At 39.0% G+C, this 18,774-nt stretch overlaps 2 long non-coding RNA genes across 2 annotated transcripts; one reads left to right on the forward strand and one right to left on the reverse strand.

Annotated features, from left to right (window-relative positions):
• Nucleotides 1-3,232: 3,232 nt before the first annotated feature.
• On the forward strand, nt 3,233-7,371 carry LOC138354968 (uncharacterized). Its single transcript, XR_011223784.1, has 5 exons — nt 3,233-4,146; nt 5,218-5,438; nt 5,759-5,812; nt 6,611-6,667; nt 7,228-7,371. It is a non-coding gene; the product is annotated as an uncharacterized lncRNA (long non-coding RNA).
• LOC138354967 (uncharacterized) lies at nt 7,197-15,991 on the reverse strand. Its single transcript, XR_011223783.1, has 4 exons — nt 15,628-15,991; nt 12,570-12,732; nt 10,918-11,081; nt 7,197-7,295 (listed from the first exon to the last, which is right to left on the reverse strand). It is a non-coding gene; the product is annotated as an uncharacterized lncRNA (long non-coding RNA).
• Nucleotides 15,992-18,774: the final 2,783 nt, after the last annotated feature.

Consider the following 18,774-nt stretch of genomic DNA (forward strand, 5'->3'; position numbering starts at 1 on the left):
CACCTCACTTACAGGCTTAGACACAAACGCCCGACGTATCCACTCCATAGATGGCGTTGCTGTCTAAGCTCCAGTATGTAAGTTAAGTATGGCAATTTAATTTCAATAATAAGAAACATTAATGAAGAAAGATTAAAAAAAGTTTAATTTACATTTTCTAGAAAGACAAGAGTAAGGGGTGACATGATTGTTATACTTTTATTTACTTGTATTCTTCAAAGTCAAATGTTTCAAATATATCAACACAATAATGGATATAATTACAATTATAGATTCAGGAAAGAGACCTGGTTTGGAGATAAGAATCTTGATTCATAAGAATTAAGGAAATTGCAGATATAATGGCCCATATGAGGCACTACCACCTCATGACTTCAGTTGATACGAATATTACGAGTGGTTTTAATGTGATTTCATGTCCACTGTCTGGCCCACAAGTTGTCGAAGCTCCTTCGAAAGATGCTGTTGACTACCTAACTGACCCCTCGTGCATTGGCGAGGTCCCATTTTGGGTCTCAAAAATGTGCATTTAAGTGCCAGCATCAGTGCACTCATTCATCCCCTCCTATGTTGCAATGGAACGGGGATGTGCAGCCCCCTTCACAGCAAACGCTTTATACCCTTTCGCATCATTGAAATCGCTTTCAAAAGTTGTTCTCTTACTCTAGTTCTTGCTGTTGCAAAGTGTGACATGAAAAAATACATTCCCTCTGCATTAATGATGGAATTATGGACACATTGTTTTCACTTGTATCAAGGTGTACGTTTGGCTATTGTGTGACAAATCCGGTCATACTTATTTAAATTGTAATTCACCTGCATTAACTGTGGTGATACCCACCCCCTCTTTTCCTAGTCATGTATGCACTAAGAATTCAAACTAGCCTGATCTCCCGTTCCAGAATTGTACTTAATTACCAGTGACTATGGGTACAACAAGGGGGGATAGATGTGGGGCTCTATGCCTCCCCTACCACCTTTGTTGTACCCAAAGACGCCTAATTTTATTTGACGCCGGTTTATTTGACCATAAAGATATGGTCAAATAAATAGGCAATACCACACCATCGCCAGTGTCCGGACACATGAATATTCGCATTAGGTAGGTGAAAGGAAATGTACCCAACCATTTCCATTTACGCGACCAGTTTCCGTTCTTATGTTCTTACTTACATTTATTGAAATTTATCATCATCATCATTTACAGAAATAAACTGTTATGTAGGGCTGGTGAAGACCCTCCTTGAAAAGTGGTTCGTATTTCTGATCAGGGGGAGAAAGATACTGGCAGTATGGGGCTTTAAATTTATTGAAGATTAAATTCTGCAGAACATGTAAATATATAAAGTTTCAAATATATAAAGTAAGTAAATATATAAAGTTTATATTAAACACGGTTTATATTATAGACTTATAACAAAGTTTATATTATATTAAACTTAATATTGAACATGTAAATATATAAAGTTTCAAATATATAAAGTAAGTAAATATATAACGTTTATATTAAAATATATAAAGTAAATATATAAAGTAAGAATTAACAGTAACAATTCCAAGTCCGAGAACTAGATTTAACTTAAAAGGTACACCCGTAGTAAGTATGAGACCTTAGCCTATAGTGACATGGAAACTAATTCTGCAGAAACCTAAAGGTTAACTGGTACTAGAATTAAGGCCGAGTGCAAATGTGTAGTAATTACATAACACTAGGATATAACAGGCAGGACACAAAGAATAACTAATAAGTGAGAGACCACATAAACACGTAATGTACCCGGCCAAGAGGCCGTAAAAGACCTAATGAATAAGGAGAAGGGGGTGTGACTACTAGTAGGGCTTACTAGCACCTAGACTGGGCAAAGTATTAGCTGCGGACAGCGGGACACTTGGGGACCGGCGCTGCACCCCCCTTCCCACATGCAGTGGGGAGAAAAGGGGACAACTGTGCAAAGCATGACGGGGGTACAAAGACAGCCGCTTGCAAAGGGGAGGAGGGTGGGCTTTGCGAGGGCAGCGGCGGGGGCAGGCGGAGTGAGGGCAGAGCCCCTCTATGCGCCCGTATTTATACGGCCCCAGACTGCCCGCGCAACGCCGCGGGACGCGCTGCGCAAATGTTTCTTTCTCCCCCATCAGAAATATCCCCGCTTGCGATCAAGCAGTGACCATTTCCAAACATTGTTTAGCCAGACGTACCGTCCACTCTAGCTTTTGGTGGAAATTCAATTGGCATGTTGTAGGGAACAACAGCCTCTTCCTTCTTGTCTTGTCTTGCTTGTCTTGAGTCTTGCTGAGTAGGGTCTCATTCTTTGGTCTCTTTGCAATCTCATCGTCACTCTCACTGTCTCGCTGTCTGTTATTATTTCTCCGTTTCTTTTTGTTCATTACTAATTCAAACGGTCGATTATATATATATATATATATATATATATATATATATATATATATATATATATATATATATATATATATATATATATATGTATATATATATATATGTGTGTGTGTGTGTGTGTGTGTACATGTATGTATGAGTGTGTGTACATGTGTATACAACATTAATAATTTTGTAACTAGCGTCAAACACTGTTACTTGCTTAGCTAACCGAACTAGAGGGTTCAGTTCCTGAACCGATTATGTGCCTCTGTAATCCTTTACACCACCGCCCACGGGATGGGTATGGGGTGCATAATAAAGAAAGAAATAGAAGAAATTGAAATTGCATAATACGGTTATTGACATTCAATAATAGTAAGATAAGTTTTGATATTAAGTTTTTAAGTAAGATAAGTTAAGATAAGTTTTAAGTAAGACAGTTTTGATATTCCTAGAGTACGACTTAATCAAACTAGAAATGCTCTACAAATCAAGGGGCCCAGAATGTGGAATGACCTTCCCAACCATGTTAAAGACTGTACCTCTCTCAACCAGTTTAAGTTAAAAACGAAGCTATACCTAATAAATTCCCTGTAACCTACCTTACCCTTCTATTGTCAACCAATGTCTGTTTTTTTTTTTTTTTTTTTTTTTTTTAAGAGCGCTGTTTGTCGACATAATTGTATTTGTGCTGCTTTTTCATCTATGTTTTCATTTCTTGTTTTCATTCTACTCATTATCCTCAATTAGTATTAAGCTTGTCATTTAAGTTTATCATGCCCGAAATGCTTTGCGTAATAGTGGCTTTAGGCATTGTATGTACTAGCTCTACCTATAAGTCAACCAATCTTTGTAAAAATTTATTGTATGTATGTACCTTACCTAAATAAACATTTTTTTTTTTTTTATTTTAGAAATCAATGAGGACCAAATGGGAGACCAGTGATCAGATGAATATTACAGACTCAAGAGTAGCCTTCTCTTCTTGTATATAAATGAAAAAATAAATTCGTTTGTTTAATTCTAATGCTTGTAGGCGAGAACAGTTGTGAACGCTAGCTAGCGCACAAGTACATGAGCGCCCAAAATACTTTTACACAAAAGACATGTACAGACAGGCGTGTGGCTTCTGACTTCTTTTTTATTGATTAATATTAAATATTAGGCGCTTACCTATAATAGTTATCATTTTATGCAAGTATAACTATCACATAATAAATATAAAAGGAGTTTATCAAAAAACTGACAGAAGTGTTGTGTTTTGTGCGTTGTATCGTGTTTGTGGGCATTCGGGTGTGTTGTGTTTACGCTGGCGGGCGGCGTCCTTACCAACTCCGGATTATGTCTATTACATCACTAAACTTCATTTAATAACTATATGCCTGTTAAATAGAAGATTGTAATTGTTAATAGCATTATATTGTCGTTTTAATATGGAACACGTACACATATGCGAAACGCCTAAAGCTGGTGTCCGAAGTGGTAAAAATATTAGTGTGCGATGTTGTCAATGTACGGAGTGTCTTGTATCCGAGTCCATAGGAATTACCGTTTGTCCTGGCGCCATCTATGTTTTGACAGCAGTACTACTAATGTTCCCACGTTATGTGATGATCGCTATACGGGTGTTACGGTCAGTTGCTCTTCTATATATGTTTATGGACAACGTAGGTGATTTGAGGCAATTTGCGGCCAGAATGAAATAGTATCCACGCGGTGAGTGATGGAGGAGGATGTATACTGCTGTGTACTCGACGAGCGGGTGAGAGGTAAGTTATATCGAACAATTATGGGGAATAGATGGGTTATTTTAAGCGTAGAATGTCAGGTAACCGGTAACTACACAGATGGGGTAGTGTTTTTTTAAGTCTTTATTTACTAAAGTGGAACATTACATTATGCCTTTAGCTGAACAAGTCTACTGGTGGGGGAAGTAGACGGGTTTTATGAAAGTATTTTACCTAAATATTTGTATTTGGTTAACTAGTTCAGCCGTTACCAGGGAGGGTGTTCCTTTAATCTAAAATAAAAATTCTAGCCGGACAAAGTGATTAAATAAAGGAATTGAATAGAACGAAGTGGTTTGCCAGGGTGCTTAACATTCAGTTTAGTTCACTTACTATGCAGCCCATGCTTAAAGAATGCAAGTTTATCATATTGAATTTACCGTAGTTTTACTGCATTTAATATACCGTTTTTACCCTATTTAATTATGTCGGGTAAAGGCCGGTCGTGGAAAGTTCCTAATATAGGAAGTTTTAAAGGAAAAGTTTGAGTTAACTTTAACGCTTAAGTTAGTGACCAATTAGCTTAGTCTGTTGTGAGGAAAGTTACTAGAATCTAACATTGCAAGTGCCATTTCTCTACTCTTTTTGAGAAACATGACTAGCTACATGAATCGCATAGTTTTATTACTAAATGTTCATGGATTACATTGCATAGTTGAGGAAATAGTGATAAGGTTTGTGATTTTGTGTACCTTGACTTCAGCAGAGATTTTGATAGTGACGCAAAATTGATAGGGGCTCGGATCATTGGGAATGCTGACTGAAGTTGATTAGATCATGGCTATACCAAAGGAAATTAGTATAAATGGGGTTAAGTTGGGAGAAGTGTTGTAAGTAGTGCCTAAAAGCTCTCCTTGGACCTCGGTTATTTGCAAGATTATGGTTTAGACTGCAATAGTTGCAGAATTGGCAAACAAAAAATACCGATGCCCTATAGTTTTGAAATGGTTAAGACTACCAGATGCAGTTTAATGCTGACAAATGTAAGGTTTGGGGGCTAGGTAAAGATGAGATAGATGGTGTAGATTGTTAAGAGTATTAAATTTTTTGCAGGTGGTAAATTCTCTCTGAGCTGGCACTGCTCTCCAGCCTGGGATGTTGATTGGTTAGTCTTCAACTGCCTCCCAACATGGTAGTGAGGTCCTGAGCTGACATGCAGTGAGGAACGTGGAAAGCTTCCTGAATTGGCACATGGTATGCCTCCCTTTCAAACCAGCAGCTGGCACAAATGTTTCGGCTAACATCAGAGTAGTGGATGAAGCCCACACTAAAATGTAAGTGGTACAGTAAATGGACACCCCCCTCCCTTTTGCCACTGAACAGTTGGGAGAAAGTGTGGCGTATAGTTCTATTGCTACAGAATCTTTTGCCATAAGCCAGTGGCAGTGCCTATTGGCACTTGCTATTCAGAATATCCCCCTTAAATAGTTAATTAAAAACGAAATACTGTAGACAAGCATAACTTTTGAAGGGGGAACATAGATAGTTAGTGTTCCATTTAAAACGGCAACTGTTAAACTGGTGGTACAGGTATGAACAAAATAACATTGCTATGCCAATAACTTGTTAGTAATATTTGCTGTTCACATGACAGGTTGTGGAAGGTCCTGGCAACAAAGAGCTGCAGGAAAATACTTGCAGATCTACAGTAAGTAGTGTTGTGTACATTGGAATTAGAGGGTAGAAGTTAATTGCTAAAAACCTATGAAATATTAGGGTATGGAAGTCTAGGCTTAGGCTAGTGGGTACCATATCTGCAAGTTTAGTCCTTTCAGGAATGTATTGAATAGAATGGCATGTTGAAATTGTGAAAATTGTAATGTGGGGCATTAGATCTTAAACAGCATAGTTGAGGGTGTTTTATTAATAAAATTTTAATGAAATAAGTCTTGTTTAGTTAACATTAAATGTTTGTTAAATAAGCTTTAATCTATAAATGTATAACACTGTTAAGGGTAATCATAAGTCAAAGTTAATGGCAGGAAAAGTTTTGTTCTAAGTGATGGTATTTTTCCCTTGAAAGTAAAAAAAATATTCAATGTTTACTTTAGCTTGGTTTTAAATTTATAGTTTTCCAGAATGTGATTTGGAAAGTCTAGAAGTCCCTCTGTCAGTTGTAGTAAAGGTTAATCTGAATAGATTTGCATAAAAGTAAAAAAATAGTAATAACTTAAACAATATAGCATTGGCTAAAGATAAATGTAAATTGCCATTGAAGTGCAGTTGTGGATAGTTTCTCAAATGACATTTACTGAACTTGGCAAATTGATGCCATATATATTTATAGCTAAATTAGATCTTTACTACTGCTACTAGAATATGTAGGAAAGGTAAATTCCTTAAAGAAATGTTTTCCATCTGAATTTGTAAACTACTGAATGCTAATTTGAAAAGTAAAGCAAGATTGACTTTACATCTGAAATTAATTTGTTGAAATATTTTTCAGGTGAAAGTGATTATGATGCATGGACTGGTGTGAGTCTCCTTTACTCTACAAAAGTGGGTGAGTTTGAATTTGATGTTTTAGCTATATCAATGACCTAATCTTAATTCTCTTATCTAGTCCATTTATAGGTGTGTAACCATGTCCTACTGTTACAACCCACAGGGATGATGCAGTTTGTACTGATCCTACCCCATTTCATAAAAGGGGACCAGGCAGTCTTGCAGATTTCCCTGGCTTGGCTTTTTCAGAGCTTTGCTCTACTACCCATCTAATAGATGGACTAGATTTGCATAGGTTTAGGGACCCTTAACAATGGTTACATTGTTAATTCTCACAGGGCTTGTTTGCTGAATGGGTGGATGCATCTAAAACTTTAGTGCCTGGCATGCATTGTACAGTGCTTTCAGTAAAGCATATGTACAACGTGTTGATGGCACTAAAGTGGTGGATGTAATGCACCCATTCAGGGAACAAGCTCTGCACTAAATTCAGAGGAAGGGATAGGCCTTGCTGAGCCTATCTTAAAAGATAGGCTGTTAGGATTTTTGGGGCTTATTATTAGGCATTTGTGATAATAAAAGTAGTGTCTCTGTTTAATGTTTATTTTTCTTTTACAGGTGATTGTCTCTGGAGTTGTCTTGGCCTTTTGGATCTTCTGTTCATCTAGGAGCATCTGTCTCACAACCTGAAACAGTAATAAATATTAGATGTATTATAAATACTATATGTAAAACTTATTAAATAAAACAATTTTAATGAAACTACTTTATATACCTTATCCTGAAATTATGCTGGAAATTATTGTTTACTATGATGCAATGTTTAAACATCTGAATTTTTTTTATTTTGAAAATAAATACTTGGTAAAATTTACATCTATTTGTAACTTGTTACATAGGTGCATGCAAAATGCATTGAAAAGATGTAAAAGTGGACTACCTATTCAATTTACATAAACTAACAAATATTGCAAATTAGTCTGAAATATTAAAGTGGAAGAAACTTTAGTCAATATTTTAGTTTTCATATTTGAAAGTAAATTTAAAGCTATGTAACACCTAAGCTTTGTACAAATTATGATTAAATTAACTAAAGATCATTGTTAAATTTACAAAACATTAGAAAAGTGACACTGAAGCATCTATACAACATGGTTTTCACAAAGTCTTTAACTTAAATTTAATCAAAGCTCTTAAATGATTTGTCTGCCAAACTTGTCAGATATTCTGAAATATTTTACCTAGATTAAAACCCTCATTGTTTGAAAGGGCAAAACAGATTACTGTCAATTAGTTTGACCTAACATCTGCAAGGTCCTGAAGGAATGGAATCTTTTTTGTAAAACTGTGCTAAAAACAAACCCTGCCTAATGAACCTGCTCATTTTTTTTTTAAACGGTAATTGCAACATTAAAAAAATGGCCTTTGGTAATAGCCAAAGTACCAAATGAAAGACCAAGAAGCAACAAACAGGTACATGGTAGAAAGGACAAGAATGGTTATGAGGACCATTTCATTGGTTAAAGAAATGAAGGGAAAAATGCTGTCATACCACAAGGGGTCTTAACCCTTGTCATATACATCACTGACATTAATCTAAATATTACCAACCACAAAAATTGCTGATAACATGTTATAAAGAACATAATATTGAGGCCTTAATGCAGATCTCTAACTCTACAAATAGTAACAAGACTGGCAATTTCGTAATATAAAACAGAAAAAAATCCAAGACCTTGCACGTGAGCCAGAACAATCCATATCACAACTACCACATTAAAATGAAACAACAATGAAGGTCAGGTAATTACCAAAAGAAGGCACCAAACCGGGAAGGCCATGTAGCACCATCAAAGTGCAAAATAATCAGAGGCGCTAAATATCACCAAGAATGCCAATACGAGAACAAAAACGCATAAGGCGGACGATATCAAAAGTATCCAATTCACCTAGAATTCTATCGAGGGACAAGTGACTGCGAGGGACGGTCGGAAAGCAAGACACACGCTCGTCCTGGAAGTCAGGACATTCAACAAGGATATGCACAACTGTAAGAGGGACAACGCAATTCGGACAATAAGGAGCAGGGTGGCGCTCCATTAAGTGACCGTGGGTTAAGCGGGTATGACCAACCCACAGCCGTGCCAAAGCAGTGTCCCACCCCCGGTTACGGTGGTAGGAGGAAGGCCACGGGGACACACTAAGTTTGAGAGTACGCAGCTTGTTACCAACAACCCTGCCAACGGGGAAGAATGAATAACAGGATAAAAGTCGGAATAAGGAATACCTTTACGGGAGATGGGACAAAAACGGATAGCTTCCTTAGCGGCAGCATCCGCACGCTCATTGAAACACCAATATGGCTGGGAACCCAGCAAAACTTTACTGATTTAAATTTACTAGAAATAAGAAACAGCCAATGTTGAATCTCAATGACCACCGGATGGACAGGATTAAAGGACCCTAGAGCCATGAGGGCACTACGAGAATCAACTACAACCACAAAGGAAGAATGAGAAAGCAAGAGACAAAGAGCATAGAGAATAGCATAAAGTTCTGCCGTAAAGACGCTAGCCTCCGAAGGGAGGCGACACATGTAAGTACGGTCAGGAAAAACAACAGAGTAGCCCACACCATCCGCAGACTTAGACCCATCAGGGAAGATGGAAATAGAGTGGGAGTGCGAAGAAAAGTGCTCAAGGAAGAGGCTTTTCAGAATTGTAGGAGGGGTAAAGGTTTTAGTAATACAAGTCAAGGACGTACAAAACTTGGGAAGGGGGACTCTCCACGGAGGTAATGAAGGAACAATACGAGGAGAAACATTAGAAATATGAACAGAAAGAGAATCCTGTAAGCGAGATAACTGGACAGAAAATGGGAGACAATGAAGAGGAACAGGAACCACAGGAGGAGGAAAAGTCAATGCACGACAGAGGTGAGAGGAAGGATGTTGGAAGGACCTCGCAAGATAGCGAAGACAGTAGCGATCACGGCAGTCCTGAAGAGAGAGAAAGCCTGTGTCAACATACAAACTAAGGGCGGGAGTCGAACGAAAGGCACCAGAGCCGAGATGCAACCCAGTATGGTGCAAAGCATCATGACGGCGAAGAGTAGAAGGAGAAGCAGAAGAGTATGCAGGGCAACCATAATCGAGTTTAGACAGGACGAGAGAGGAGTGCAAATAGAGGAGCGTGCGCCTATCCGCTCCCCAAGAAGTATGGGATAAAACCTTAAGGAGGTTAAGGGCCTTAGAGCATTCAACTCGGAGGCAAGAGATATGGGCTGACCAAGACAAACGAGTGTCAAAGACTAACCCCAAAAGCTTCGCGGAATCCCTGTACACAATGAGATGACCATAAAGCAACAACAATGAAGTAAAGGTCCTTTCAGTAAGAATCTATCATTCACTGAAAGTTGCTGCAGTTAAAAATAAAAGAAAATACAAGTCCCTAAAAATAAACAAGCAACCTTTTTGACTAAGGAAAAGAAGGTAGTTATTCTACTGTATAAGTCTAAGTATTTACTTAGATAACTGTATCCAAGCATAGAGGTTCCCCCCCCCCCTTCCCTTTCAGAAAAACATCTACTTTCGAAAAAGTTTAACATTGGCCAACAAAAATGATTCCAGAACTAAATTGCCTAATACCAGGAACAACTGAGAGCCATGACAAACACTGCAACCCTCTCCTACCCCCAAGTCTTATGCTATTTATGATCCAAGGTAATTTGAGATACTATACTCTACTTCCTACAGACGAGTCTAGTGAGAGGGTGATCTCCTGGCGATTAAATTGAAGCACGATACAGGTGTCAACGAACATCAGTCAGCCCACTTGTCAGCACAGTGGATAACTAATGACATCATAATCTGCAGTGTTGTATGCCTCCCTGTGGCCATTTAAATCAATAAAACACAGGGTTGTGGCAATGTTTACAGCATAAGGCAAGGTATAGAGGAATCCTGGAATGCCATGTAATGTGTAGTCCTTGAATGTGCTTTAGGCAACCAAATTGAATAACAACATTTCTGGTGTTCGGCTATATAATCCGAGTTTCTCATTCGGTATAATGTTTTAAACCTAAATAGGAATTCACTTTAAAGGTCAATTTATTTGGAAAGTGCTAACCAGATTCCAAATTACTGAGCTCTGAAAGTACTACAAGGCAAGTTTAACCGAATGAGTGTTTGCCTATCCATACCCCCATGAGGTATGTGACAACACTGAATAAAGAAAGGGTCTTTGAGCATTCACCGTGCAAGTTTCTGGCTAATGAACCAATGACATGAAGGAGGAGTTTTCAACCTACCTTGTGTTAGGTGTGCAGGGGTCAATAGGCTGAACATAATGTCAGGAGCAAAGGGGGGCGTTTGCCTCTTCAAACACAATTGTGACCATCTTCATCTCTTCGAACTATCCTAAATGCTCTCTTCACCTGTCTGACCAAATTGGGTGTCCAGACCACCTTTGAATCTGAAATTGTAAAATTAATAGTGATTTCAGAATATTCAGTTCATTTATACTAACAAAATTATATACAGTATACTGTAATTGAATTTTTACAGAATGATAAAGGCAATTTAGTAACTTTGTTAAAATGCACATGGGGGAAATACATGAAAATAGGTTAATATGGTTTGTAAGGTTGATGGGAAATGTTTATTACTTTTATGATTTAAAAGATGTATAGCCCTGATACTCCATCCTGGGTGCATTCCACCAGGTAATGACCACAGCAAAAGTTTTCTACGAGGCTCTATTGTCACACAAACTTTTCACATTTTCAAACTTGATTCATCTTTTTCCCCCTCGTTCCAGGGGTTTTCTTTAAAAGGTCTTCATGCAAATGCCTTGGTTTCTCACAAATGATGGCCTCTGAAATGCTATCACTTGCTAACTCTTTGTTGTGTACCCAAATTAATAAAAACTTTTCAACATCCTTAAGTGTTTGTGTTCTTTGTTTCGGGATTGTTGATATGCCTTTTGCCACTTTAACGCTCATAATGTCCTTTTTCTTAGCAAGTATAGTGCATATTGTTGACATAGATTTGTTGTACTGCCTAGCTAGTTCAACAACCTGTGCACCGTTTTGACGTTTATGAATGCTCTCTTGTTTTTCCTCTATGGTCATTCTCACATGTGTTTTCTTGGCTTGAACCTTACCACTGGCTTTCTTGGGACTCATGGCAAGATATATAATAACAAATTTTATGTTCAAATAGCCAAAAATCCCAAAACAAATGTAATGCTTTATAAAAAATTCAGGCGCGATAGTTACTAGGCAGGAGACACTGGTAAACTGAGGTGCGATCACCATGCCACCACGCGCTAGGTCAGCCCATACGCATATCAACAAACTCATTTCCCGAGGCAAAGTTTGTAACCCGATTCAAATTTTTTGAAGAAATTAGGCTCGTAACCCGAAAAGTTCATAAATATTCATTCGTAAGCCGAGGTGACACTATATATAACTAAAAAATTAAAATTTTGTAGATACACTGTGCTGTATTGATGGATACATTCCACAACAAGTGTTTAATTGTGAGGAGACATAGTTATTCTGGAAAAAATTGCCGAAGAGGACATACATTACCCAAGAGGAGACGTCACTGCCCGGACACAAGCTAACTTGGGCTAACTTGTGTCAGGATAGGCTAACTCTTGTGCTGTGTGGCAATTTGAAAATTAAACCCTTGCTCATGTATCATTCCGAAAATCCAAGAGTTTTAAAAAATATATAACGTGCAGAAAAACTGTGATGTGGAGTGGTTTGCCCTGCCATCAAAAAATATCTGCAAGAGAAAAGTTTGACACTCAAGGTCCTGCTTCTCGACAATGCTCCTGCTCATCCTCCAGACTTGGAGGTTGGGGCCACTTTTTTTCTTTTTAGGGATATTCCTACATGAGCCCTGAGTTTCTGGCTAATGTACCAATGACATAAAGGAGGAGTTTTCAACCTACCTTGTGTTAGGTGTGCAGAGGTCAATGTTGAACATAATGTCAGGAGCAAAAGGGGGGCATTTGCCTCTTCGAACACAATTGCGACCATCTTCATCTCTTCGAACTATCCTAAATGCTCTCTTCACCTGTCTGACCAAATTGGGTGTCCAGACCACCTTTGAATCTGAAATTGTAAAATTAATAGCAATTTCAGAATATTCAGTCCATTTATACTAACAAAATTATACATACAGTACTGTAATTGAAATTTTACAGAATGATAAAGGCAATTTAGCAACTTTGTTAAAATGCACATGGGGGAAATACATGAAAATAGGTTAATATTGTTTGTAAGGTTGATGGAAATGTTTATTACTTTTATGATTTAAAAGATGTATAGCCCTGATACTCCATCCTGGGTGCATTCCACCAGGTAATGACCACAGCAAAAGTTTTCCACGAGGCTCTATTGTCACACAAACTTTTCACATTTTCAAACTTGATTCATCTTTCCCCCCCCCCCTCGTTCCAGGGGTTTTCTTTAAAAGGTCTTCATGCAAATGCCTTGGTTTCTCACAAATGATGGCCTCTGAAATGCTATCACCTGCTAACTCCTTGTTGTGTATCCAAATTAATAAAAACTTTTTAACATCCTCAAGTGTTTGTGTTCTTTGTTTCGGGATTGTTGATATGCCTTTTGCCACTTTAATGCTCATTATGTCCTTTTCTTAGCAAGTATAGTGCATATTGTTGACATAGACTTGTTGTACTGCCTAGCTAGTTCAACAACCTGTGCACCGTTTTGATGTTTATGAATGCTCTCTTGTTTTTCCTCTATGGTCATTCTCACATGTGTTTTCTTGGCTTGAACCTTACCACTGGCTTTCTTGGGACTCATGGCAAGATATATAATAACAAATTTTATGTTCAAATAGCCAAAAATCCCAAAACAAATGTAATGCTTTACAAAGAATTCAGGCACGATAGTTACTAGGCAGGAGACACTGGTAAACTGAGGCGCGATCACCATGCCACCACGCGCTAGGTCAGCCCATACATATATCAACAAACTCCTTTCCCGAGGCAAAGTTTGTAACCCGATTCAAATTTTTCGAAGAAATTAGGCTCGTAACCCGAAAAGTTCATAAATATTCATTTGTAAGCCGAGGTGTCACTGTATATAACTAAAAAATTAAACTCAGGATTACTTTCAACCCCCACCCCTTTTGCTCTACTCCATCGCCACCTACCTTCACCCCCCTCTATGATGTACTCTTCCATAGACACCTACCTTTGCCCCCCTCCTCCCCTCTACTCCTCCATCATCACCTACCTTCACACCCCCTCCCTTCTCCTCCTCCATCGTCACCTTCCTTTCACCCTCCTCTATGATGTACTCTTCCATAGACACCTACGTTCACTGCATATAATGCTCCCCTCTACTCCTCCATCGTCACCTACTTTCACCCCCCCCTCCGCTCTACTCCTCCAGGGTCGCAGACAATTTCACGAGCGTGAGAACTACGAGTTCTCTAACCACTCTCACACTCCTACTCTCTCACCAGTGAGGGGGAGGGAAGGAGGGAGGAAATGAAGGAAGAAAGGTGGGGGAGAGAGAATAGGCAGGGGGGAAGAGGGCCTAGATACATTTCTTCCATATAGATAGGTAGACTGAGGGAGAGCTGCTTGCCAAGAGCCCTATCAGACAGGCTTCCTATTCCTCAACCCTCCCTAATATGCCACATCCTGGTCAGGACAACTTGCTCGATTGTTATTCTTGGTGTGACTCGAGAACTGACCTCGAGGCGGGGCATGGGCATGGATTATCTCCCTGGGGCACGCACCTCCCTGCCCCAGCTCTCTCTCTCTCTCACATAATCTATCAAGGGTCTAACATGAGGTCATTGTGCCTACCAGAAGTGTATATGTCCAAGGCTGGCCACCTGTCTGGACCATTCAAATGTATAAACACGTAATTAGTCTATTAAAATTATATATAGTGCTACAATTATAAATTAATTTGTTCATGGTCATTCGTTTATCAGTATTTTAATATGAGGTATATATACACATGTATGTATACGTTGACGTACACATATATGATTATGTGTATGGAATGATTATGATTATGTGTAATCATATATGATTATATCTAATGGAATGCATTAGTAAGTGATGTGGTGGAGGCTGACTCCATACACAGGTTCAAGTGTAGATATGATAGAGCCCAATAGGCTCAGAAACCTGTACACCTGTTGATTGACGGTTGAGAGGTGGAACTAAAGAGCCAGAGCTCAACCCCAGCAAGCACAATTAGGCGAGTATATGAACGAATGCACATGTACATTTTCAAATGAATTAAGATACCTTGAGATACACAATGACTTAGTTTAAATAGTTTAAACACATTATGGTACTGATTTTGACATGCTGATGTCTGGAAGAGAGAGGGGGTGTGGGGGGTTATTGTCTGAGGTGGAGGACCAGAAGAGGCGGTCAGTGGAAGGATGGTGGCTGGAGGGATGCCATTGTTCTAATGGTTATGAAAACAATTATTGATGGCAGGAATTCAGTGGGTGTGTACTTCACCCGCACCATCACCATACTGTGCCCTGCTACAACACCCCCCCCCCCACTCCACCCATGCTGTGCGGGGCGTATTACACATTATGGGATAACCGACTGTCTGTCCATTCCTGTCTGCTCGTTATGCTGCCCTTCCTTTTGAAAATTGTCTGCTTTATCGACTTCCTTCAAGACCACACGTTAGCCTCTTATCACGCCCTCTTACCACTCTCAGGGAGCCGGCTCTTCTATACAATAGTTACCACTCAGTCCCCAAGGTGAGTGTGTCCGGGCATATGACTTGTTACGTGTACTTATTTGCGATTCGTTTGGGCTGTCACGTGTGGTGATTAGTGTTGGGTAAGGCTAGGCCAGGTCAGGTCAGACTAGGCCAGGTCAGACTAGGCTAGGTAAGGCTAGGCTAGGCCAGGTCAGGTCTGGTCAGGTCTGGCTAGGCCAGGTCAGGCCAGGCCAGGCTAGGCAGGGTGAGAGAAGTAAAGCGGCAGGTACTTACGTTTCCGAGAAAGTAGCGGCGGTAGTATATTGTTGATTTAGATTCGACGACATCCTGAAGCTAGTAGGTGGCGGCCTCATCGCTCTCGAACTTCTTGTTGTTGTAGGGGATACGAGGCACACCCAATATCCCCCTTACATTCATCACATCACACACTAATATTTTTACTATTTCGGACACCAGATTTGTCTGTTTCGTATATGTATAATTGTTCAATATTAAAACCACAATAGAATGCTCTTAACAGTTACAATTTTCAACTTAACAGCCATATAGTTGGCAAGAACGCCGCCCGCCAGTGCAAATGTCTCAGACCCTGTTGGAATATAACCAGTCTGTCAATCGGGTCAACCCAAGTGTGGCGTTTCCAAAAGGGTCGCCCATGTTGGAATCTAGTGAACGCCCTAGTAATATTGTTGAAAACATCTTAATAACTTATTAAACCAAAGGTCTTTTTATGTCAGAAGAACGGCAGAAACTAGATCTATATATGAAAACTCTTTCAGGACAAAATTTAAAGTAAAACTAAAGATATTTGTAGTTGTATATAAGTTGCATTTTTCATCGGTCGTAGAGCCGGAAATCCGCAATATTCATTCATCTCAGAACAATGCTTATTTCACGCAGAATCGTTAATAAATATAAGATTTTTATACGTCTCAAGAAAGATAGAAACATAAATTTACTTTAATCTAGTTTTACATATTCTAGTTTTACTTTAAATTTTGTTACGTGTCTTGCTGTCATCTTCTCCATCTTTCACTGGTGCTCCTAGTTGTATTACTTTAGTTTGGAATAATGAAACTTTTTTTTTCTCCATGTTTTCAGTCGGGCATAGATTTCACTGCTGCTTGCATATTTATTAAATTAATAAGTGGTATACCATCTGTTCCAATTATTTCCATACAAATCTGTCTTGACTTTTCTTGGATCTTGTGCACCCTTTAGACTTTATTGAACCCACACTCATTTTAGGCAATTTTAACTGTGGACAAGCTCTTGGGTAATATTCTTACTAACTCCTGAGATTGTCTTTTTATAACATTTTGTCCTCTTTCACTTTGTCTCTTGAATATGGATGAACCAACTGGTATTAACCCTTGCACTGCTCACCTATTTTCGGCAAAAATGTCTTGGTGCAATTGACAAGGACATATTTTTGTTATTTTTACAAATGTTCAGGTAAATTTAATGTCAAAATGTTTCCAAAGTCAAATATTTCCATTTCAAAACACAAATAGTAATGAAAACATTCAAAAAAATTAAAATATAGCCAAATTAAAAAACAAAAAGCACAACTCTCTGAGCGCCTAAAGGCGCTTTGCGCAGTGCAGTGGTTAACTCTTCATTTATTACTGTATCCATCCATAAGTGACCATTTTTCCATCTTTTCTTTCTTTTACATGGTGAAGATTTGATAAGACGGGCTGGAATCTTTTTCATCACCCTTGCTACTCTTCCCTGCCTGTCTCGTCTTTCTGGATGTTGCTCTCCCCTTTCTTTCTTTTTTATATAATATATACTTGCCTGCACTCTGTTCCACGCTCCTGTGCATTCCACGGTGGATTTTGAATTATGCTTGTTCTGTTCACTAAGTGAACAGAACAAGTTCACTTAGTGAACAGGCCCAGCATTTTTAAATTGTTTTTGAAGATATGATGGATTGCAGGGCTTTGCATAGTTCAGTGTGAGTTGGAAGCCCTACAATTAAACCATTACTGTCAAAACCCCTCTCCCTCATTTCTTGAAGAAAGTAAAACAAATTACAGTAAATTTGTTGCAGATGATGTGTTTCACCCCTGTGGTTGTGTTATTGTCAAGAATGAGCTAAGTTTGTACTTCTTGGCCACTTGGCCATTAGTTCCAGATGTTGCCTCCCTCCTCCCTTTCTTGTATTGAATTTCTACATTTCAATTTTCACACTAGTTCCATTATAGTGTATGCTATAAGGTGCTTTGCTATATTCCTTTGTGCAACTAACAGTATTTATTTCATCTTTATAACTGCATTTGGATGCGACACCAACAGGTTCATTAAGAATAGTACTGCCTCTGGTATTTCGTGCAGTCCTTACAACACGGACCTTCCCACTTGTGCTGTACATTGCCTATTACACTTGTGGACCCCGTTTCTTCTTACATCCTCTTTTAGTGCAAGGATGGTTTGTTTACAGGATTCTCTGTGTATATATCTACAATGATTTCCCTGTATTGTTCCCATTTTGCTCCCCATGTGAAATTTTGCAACTTGGTGACCTACAGAGGAGGCTTGTAATCCTACTGTTATGAAATGCGCCTTTAACATTTGTCCTGCCATTTATGCTCTGCTTCTGTGTTCACAAATCTGTGTGCTGCATCATTTCCTCCCAGAGACTACCATTTTCACAGCACTTTCTTATGGCTTTTTATCTGTCATGTTCATGTTATTGTGGTGGACTCTTTCAGCACCCTCATATATTTGGAATCTAGCCCTTCCCATTCTGTGGTGGTCAAAATCTAATACTTGCTGTATCTCATGTTTAGCAAATTTAGGAGTTAAATTTTTCCTAGTACCCAGCCCTAGTAACTCAAATGAACTTGTAGATGCTGCTTCTAAGGAAGCGATTCATGTTTGTTCATCTCACACAGTGGAATTCCTTGTTTGATGGTCTGCTGTTATGGATAAACTACGTACAGTACAGTATTCTTAAATGTGACCTATCCCTATAATAATCCTACCACTAATAGTTTGTGGGAATGACTGGTTAGGCTGTGCATTGACCACTAACACACTTTATTTTTGGCCACTTAATGCCTGCATTGCACACACAGATATTTCGGTTGATGGGTGGGTGTGCCAACAGATATGTTGGTACATCGTGGGATTCAAAACTCGCGTGCATTCACCAGAGTAGACCGCCCGAGGTCTTCAGTGAGTATCCACCACCTTAAGCATCCCAACAGCCCCATGGCTGCCAGTGGGCTTTATTTCAATGAGCAATCATGGCTGATGAAAATGTTTCCAGTCCCTGGTCATCGATGGGTTGAGTGGTTGAAAATCACTCCTGGAGGATGAAATGTGACCCATTGTATCAAGAAGACCCTGATAATGATATTGAAGATCCAAAACCCAATAATGACCTAACTCGACATTATCAGCAAGAGGAAT

Source organism: Procambarus clarkii, chromosome 65 (assembly GCF_040958095.1).
Source record: "Procambarus clarkii isolate CNS0578487 chromosome 65, FALCON_Pclarkii_2.0, whole genome shotgun sequence".
Classification (NCBI taxonomy): domain Eukaryota; kingdom Metazoa; phylum Arthropoda; class Malacostraca; order Decapoda; family Cambaridae; genus Procambarus; species Procambarus clarkii.